Genomic DNA, 7,470 nt, shown 5'->3' on the forward strand with positions numbered 1-7,470 from the left:
GTGAACTTTTTTTAGATTATGTCCTCATGAGAAGCTTAGCATGTTGATAATAGATTCTATTGTTTAAGTATAGCGAGAGTGAAGCATAGTGTCCTTGACAGAAGAACAGTGTGAAACATGGACTGATTTCATATACAATTGTTTCCAATGTACGTTTAGTCACATGGATGAAAGACGTTTCCATGACAGACCTGGGAAGAAATTGGACTGTTTCAATTTGTAGGAGTACAAATAATATTCATTGGATGATGCTCATTCAACATGATATGAACTTATATCTTTGACGAATCAGAATGCTTTGTGAATTCAAAAAATTGATCGTCATTTGAACATTGGAACAGTCCTGTGCAGTCCCAGGCACACCATTGCAGTCCTCAGATGCTGTCCTGATGCTTGCTGATCCTGATGCTCTGCTCATGAAGATCCTCTGAATGCTGTATTCCTTGGATACGTATCTTCCTCTCCTCCATTGCTACTTGAAATGCCCTTTTGGACTTAGAAATCTTTTATTTTCCCCTTCAGAATACTCTTGACCGAGCTTTTGATATGCTAACGCTTTCCCTTTTTTCTTATCTTTTATTTAATTTAGCTAGTAACCTGCAGTCTGAGCTTATCTTTTTTCCAAATTAATTTACTCTTTTTTGTACTTTTTGTCTTTTGCCCGCATGTGTTTCTCCCCACACGTCTTTCCCTGATTTGGTTGGTTGACCTGTGCCCAGCCAATGATTTTTGATTCTTTTAAATTTAATTGACCAATGTTTGTTAACTCTGAGCAACATATTATCTCATTGTCTCAGATAATTTATTAATGATATATATTCTTCTTCTTGAATGCCTAGTTTTATTAATGCTAGTTTGCCTAAATCTATTTCAACGCCTTGGGCATCCCTTGGTGATTATGTACCTTTATAACTTGGTTTTGCATAGTCTACATGATTTGAGCTTGTATTTGTAATACATTTTTAACTTTATTTCATTATTATAAGTTTCCCTATGTGGCCACAGTGGTCATGATGTTTAAATTGTTTGGGGTCCTGTTGAACTTTTGTTGATGGTTCTACCACAGCAGTGTGTCTAAAGATTCATCCACCTCGAAGAGCATTGATTCCTGCGAAGGATGAAAATGCTACAACAGTTCTGGAATTATTTATAATTTTTAAACTTATTCTAACACTTACAACTTTATAAGGCTCAAAGATCAATTTAACTCATGCCCTGTATTAACTTTGAGGTTTGCTTAGGTTTTTGAAACATTTTATTTTTTAAATGTATGTTTTTAAACACTGAGGGGCTCATTTACAAGAAAGTGGCACAGAGCAGCGCTGCATCAAAATTGGCAGTGCCACACTGCATCACTTCAGAAATGCAGGGATATGCCATATTTATTAAAATATGGCACACCCCTGTGTTTCCCCTAGTGCTGGCGCTAAATTACCTGTCTAGCAACAAACCAGGCACCCTTGCACCATAGTGCAGGGAATTATTACACTGCGTTGCAGAGAATGATTGTTTATTTGCAGGAAGGGACACCTTTCTGCACATAAATAATAATTTATACTGTTTTCCTTTGTCTGTGTGTGCTGCAGCATACATAGAAAAAGGAAAAATTAGGAGAAATAGAAGTATTTCTCTTTGTTGCGCCATGCTAACACCACCCCTGGGGTGGCGTTAATGTTTGGAGTTGCCTCAGGTTTACAAATCCTCGTGAATCTGGGGCAGCATCAAAATGTAATGGGTGTTCTAGTGAAACGCCCATAGCAACACCCATTACACACCTCTGCCACAAAAAACTGCATCGATGGACCCATATTTACAAAGTGTCATTATGCCACAAAAGTGGCTTAACACCGCCTTGTAAATGTGTCGCAGGACATTGTACCATCGGAGCGTTGCTGAAAGTGATGCTCCTCTGGTGCAAGGGGCTTGCAAATAAACCCCTAAGGGTCCAATTCACAAAGGTTTTGCTGTGAACAACTTTTACTTATTATAGTAGTGCTCATGGCTTATCACTGAAATCCAACAGTAAACCATAAGTACTATTTGCTTACTCCTTGCTTATTCTGGAATTTAGTAGTAAGCCACCAATACCACAATGGTAAATTACAACTGCTTGCGTCAAACTTTTCATGAATCAGGCCGATATCACTGACGTTTTTGCTCAGACTTGTGTGGAACAATGCTATGCACAACAATAGGGCCTCCTCTAGCCCCTGCCATGAAAATTCTGTTTCAAGTATGTACGTCATATGGGTCTTAGAGAAACACACTGTCAAGTAAATATTGGAAGCTTAAAGTTGACAGATCTTGTAATTTTCAGGATAAGATTAGTGCTAGCATCTGAAGACCCCATTTAGTTGAGGTTAGAAGATGTGTTCTAACATCAAGAGTTGCTAACTGTAAGAAACTGCCTTACGGGTTGAGGGTGGTGAAACCCTTCTCAAACAGCAATTACAAATCTTCACAGGGTGAAATCACCAGCAGCCCTAAATTAATATGTGCTCAGTACTTGGGCAGCTTTGCACAGAGCAGTAAGGCTTAACTTAGAGGCAATATTTAAAGTATACCACAGTCAGTCAATCAAGCAGTCAGGACTTATAAAGCACAGCACATCACCCATGAGGGTCTCAAGATGCAGGAGTTGCTAGATGCTTTGCGGTGCTATGTTCTTTTTACAGCCATGTCTTGAGTCCTTTCCTGGACTCCCGTTGTCCCAAGCTTTGGCTGCCAGTTGAGAGAAGAAGCATCCTCTTCTGTTGGATCAGCAGATACAAGGGTGACTGCGAGGAAGGAGGCAGATTGCAGGTATCTGGTCGGTTGTTGGATGGTCACTTGTTTGAAAGAAAATGACAAAATAAGACCACAGCAGAGTTGGGAAAATAGAGTTATCTTTAATGCATAAAACAAGAGCAAAACTCCAATCAGTAGAACGAGGGATATATTTTAGCAAAAATAACTGCAGTAAGGTGTAAATGTCAAATGTGACTATCTGGCTGCACCGGACCGGGACAAAGCTGCAAGTTCAGGTTGACCATCATAGTACATGGGTCAGCTATAGGCACCCAGTTAGGCCCGCTGAACAGAGTACCTTAAATCCTGGAGTATTGTGAGAATCCATGTCAAAGATGCATTGTGGAACCCAAGAGATGCATTGGTTCCAAGATGCGGCAAAGCTGCAGTGTGAGATCATGCTGCGACATTGTCGAAGATTCCATCAACTAGGGCTTGTGATGCGAATTCTGGAGTCGAGGATGTGTTGTGCAGTAGGGGAGATGCGTCGGTTCCGAGGAGCTGCAAGGCTGCAATACGGAGCCTGGTGTTGTCATCAAAACTGCAGTCAACGAGGAATGCAAGGGCCTGCGTCAATGATGTACTGCGCAGTGGCCGTTCTGAAACCGTGACTGGCTGTGATATGATGCAGATCTTTGTGGTGATTCCAATTCATGCCGTAGCAGTGATGTGTTGGTTCTGCTCGGGGTTGTGTTGCACAATAAAGGAGAGGCGTCAGTTTTTCTGGACCCACAGAGGCTGACTCAGCACCTTAGGCCAACTTCCAAGGGACCAGGACTGGGATGGCACCACTTAACAGGGCAAACTCACAGATACCAGAGTCCGGATGCCGAGGCAAAGTTGTTGAAGCCTTCTGTCTGTAAGGATCAAGTCAGGAGGCCAGACATCTATATCTTGGTATTACTCTGGTTTTCTGGATTGAAAAAAATCAGATGCCTTCTCACCCAGGCAGGAGAGCAGCAAGCAGCAGGTCAGCACACTAAGGCAGCAGTCCATCAAGGCAGTAATTCAGCAGGTAAGCAGATCAGCAGTCCAGCAGAGTGGCAGTTTTTCAGCAGCACAGAGGTCCTTCTTCCTGGAGTATCCAGGAGTCCAATGGTATACTGAAGAGTTGGTGTCTGATGTCCACTATTCATATACCATTGTGCCTTTGAAATGAGGGAGAAGCTTCTAAAGGTTTCCTTTTGAAGTCCTGAAGCATCCTGCCTTGGCTCCAGAATAACTACAGGGGGCATGCTGTCCTTTATGTCGAGGCAGGATGTAGCCCGTTCAAGTGTAAGTGGGGCTGGGTCCAACTCCCCCTCCCTTCCTGCCAGCAACGCCCATCCAAGCACACCTAAGCTACCTGTTGTGTGTGGCTGACTAGGAGGAATACACAAAGTTCAACTGTCAGTCACACCCAGTCACGTGCCAACCTTCTAAAAGTGGCATTTTCAAAAATGTAAATTCAAATCCCACTTCACCATAAGTAAGGATTTGTTACTACAGGTATACACACACCAATCATGAACTCGTTACCTGGTTCCATGTGGAAACTGTTAGACCTGGCATTCTTGGCATAGTCTCCCCTTACTTTTTCCCCTGCTTCCTAGGTTGTTGCTGTTTTTGTTACTCTGCGCACTTTACCACTGCTGACAGGGCTAAAGTGCAAGTGCTCCCCATGTGAAATTGCATGTGTAATTGGCTTTTCCATGATTGGCATATTTGATTTACTAGTAAGTCCCTAGTAAAGCGCTCTAGAGGTGCCCAAGGCCTGTAAATAAAATGCTACTAGTGGGCCTGCAGTACAGATTGTGCCCCCCCACATGAGTAGCCCTATAAACATGGCTCAGACCTGACACTGCAGTGTCTGGGTGTGCTGTTTTGAACTGCCAATTCGACTTGGCAAGTGTGCCCACTTGCCAGGCTTAACCTTCCCTTTTTATACATGTAAGGCACCCCTGAGGTAGGCCCTAGGTAGCACCATGGGCAGGGTGCAATGTGTGTTAAAGGTGGGACATGTACTGATGTGTTTTAATGTCCTAACAGTGAAATACTGCCAAATGTGGTTTTCACGGTTTCAAGGCCTATCTCTCTCATAGGTTAATATGGGGGCTGCCTTTAAATATTCTTAAAGTGCAGTTTCCCTTTGAGAACAGATAGAGATGTGGGGTTTGGGGTCTCTGTACTCACAATTTTAAAATACATCTTTTAGTGAAGTTTGTTTTTAGGTTGTTAGTTTGAAAATGCCACTTTTAGGAAGTAGGCATTTTCTTGCTTAAACCATTCTGTGACTCTGTCTGTTTGTGGAATCTCTGTCTGGGTCAGATTGAGAGTTGGGCTGTTTGTGAATCTACTCTAGACAGTGACACAGAGGGTGCTGGGCTATAGCTTGCATATCCTGATGAGCCATCTGGGCTAGAGTGGAGGTAGGAGTGGTCACTCACACCTGAATGGGATGTGCCTGTCCTCACATAATGCAGTCTCCAATCCCCTGGTGTGTGTCTGGGGCCTGGTCTGGGCAAGGCAGGAGCCTGTAAACAACAGAGACTTTTCTTTGAAGTTGGGCAACTTCAAAGGCAGAAATGGGTATAAGTATTGGACCTAAAACCCCAGACTTTAGATTTCTTCAAGATTGCTTTAGGAACCAAGAGGAACCTCTGGCAAGGAGAAGAACTGAAGAGCTGAGGAGAAGTGGTGCCCCTTCCTGTGACTGTGCTTTGTTGAGCTATCCTGCAGTTGCTGCTTCTACCTGGGAAAGGGGGCAAAGACTAGACTTTGTGGTATATTCCTGCTTGAGAAGAATCTCCAAGGGCATGGACTGAGCTTGCAGCCTGTTCTGAAGTCTCAGGGCCATCAAAGACTTCCTCTGCCAGCACCTGGAATCTCTGCTGAGACTCCTGCCTTACCAAGTGGTGCCTAATCCAGTCCCTGGACCTTTGAAAGGAGATGCTGGTGGAAAATCAAGAAGATCCAAGGAAAACAACTTTGGACGACTCCAGAATGACGCTTCTGCCGAATCCTGTGTCGTGGCCTGCAACCGAAGCCATGGTCCTTGCTGGAGTGCGACGACCCTGCATGCTCAATGTCGCTGCAGCCTCGCTGAACTCTGCGACTCCGTGGAAGTCGCCGCACCACGTTGTGACTGCCAGATACTGACTGCACTGGGAGTGCACGGATCCAACTCTTTTCACCAACGCTGCGTCACCTCCACCACTCCACAGCAAGGACCCAACACATCTTCGTGATGCCTTCGCTCCTGCACTCCGCAGCACCGGAACTGATGCCACCTCGGACCCAGTGATGCAATGATCCCCAACTCCGTGCACCGGCTTGTTTCCTCATTTTCACAAGGTACTGTACCTGGGAGCCTCTGTGAATCTGTGACTGGCACCATTAGTTTCAGATTGTTGGGAATGACTCCATCACAATGCCTTGATATGACCAATTCAAAGCATTTGTGTTTCTAAGCGCTCTATTGAAGTTCATTCTTTAAAAATTCACAACTTTGCCTGTGTATGTTGGATTTTTGTCATTGTGGTCTTATTTTGCTCAGATAAATATTGGCTACTTTTCTAACCTGGTGATAAGTAATTTCATAGTGTTTTTACTGTGTTATTGTGTGTGTTGGTACAACTACTTTACACATTGTCTCTGGGTTAAGCCTTTCTGCTCATGCTAAGCTACCAAGGGGGTGAGTGGGGGTTAACCGGGTGTGTTTCTCCTTTGCCCTGACTAGAGTGAGGGTCCTTGCTTGGACAAGGGGTAACCTGACTGCCAAACAAAGACTCAATTTCTAGCAAAAAAAATGAACAAGGCAACTCCCACGTTAGTCTTTGGCCTTGCGGTAGTGAAAAACAACTTTATGGGTTTTTTACTACTAGGACATGTAAACTTGAAAGTACATGTCCTCGCTTCACATATTTATAAAAAGGGAAGGTTTAGGCCTGGGAAAAGGTTTATTATGCCAGGTTGGTATGACCATTAAAAACTGCACATATAGGCTGCAATGGCAGATCTGAGATATGTTTAAAGGGCTACTGAAGTAGGTGGCACAATCAATGCTGCGGACCTATTAGTAGCATTTAATAATTTACAGGCTCTAGGCACATGTAGTGCCACTTAACTGGAGGCTTATAAGTAAATTAAATATGTCATTTGAGAACAAGCCAGTATTACCATGTTTTAAGCAGTGGTCACATGCATTTTAGAACTGGTTAGCAATGGTAAAGAGTTCAGACTCCTAATGTCAGTAAATACTAGGGGCCAGATGTAGCAAAGGGTTTTTCCCTGCGTCAATGGGAAAATGTGTTCGTACATATGGCCCTAGGTCACAGAATATGAAGGAGGATGCCAAAAATTATGGGGTAAGTCCACCCTAAAGCTGACAGGTCTAACACTAACTTTAGAAGTGGGGAACCAGGTTCTAATGCTGTCCCTAAAAAAATTAATTTATCTTTTGTGATGTAATATGGTGCTTATATGAAGAGCTGTAATCTCCCTCCCCAAAAAAGCAGGAACTTTTTGAAAACTGGGTGAGAAGATGGCTGTGCTAACCTTGTAAGGGGGTATTTCACTGGCTAATTCTTGGGTAATACAGAGGTGGCACAGAATTTTGTGGATATGGCTCTGTTTATGAGAGCAACACAGCAGAGAACGTGAAGGTGAATCAGAAAATTTTTTAGATGAATATGGTCAAAACAC

Source organism: Pleurodeles waltl, chromosome 5, assembly GCF_031143425.1.
Source record: "Pleurodeles waltl isolate 20211129_DDA chromosome 5, aPleWal1.hap1.20221129, whole genome shotgun sequence".
NCBI lineage: Eukaryota > Metazoa > Chordata > Amphibia > Caudata > Salamandridae > Pleurodeles > Pleurodeles waltl.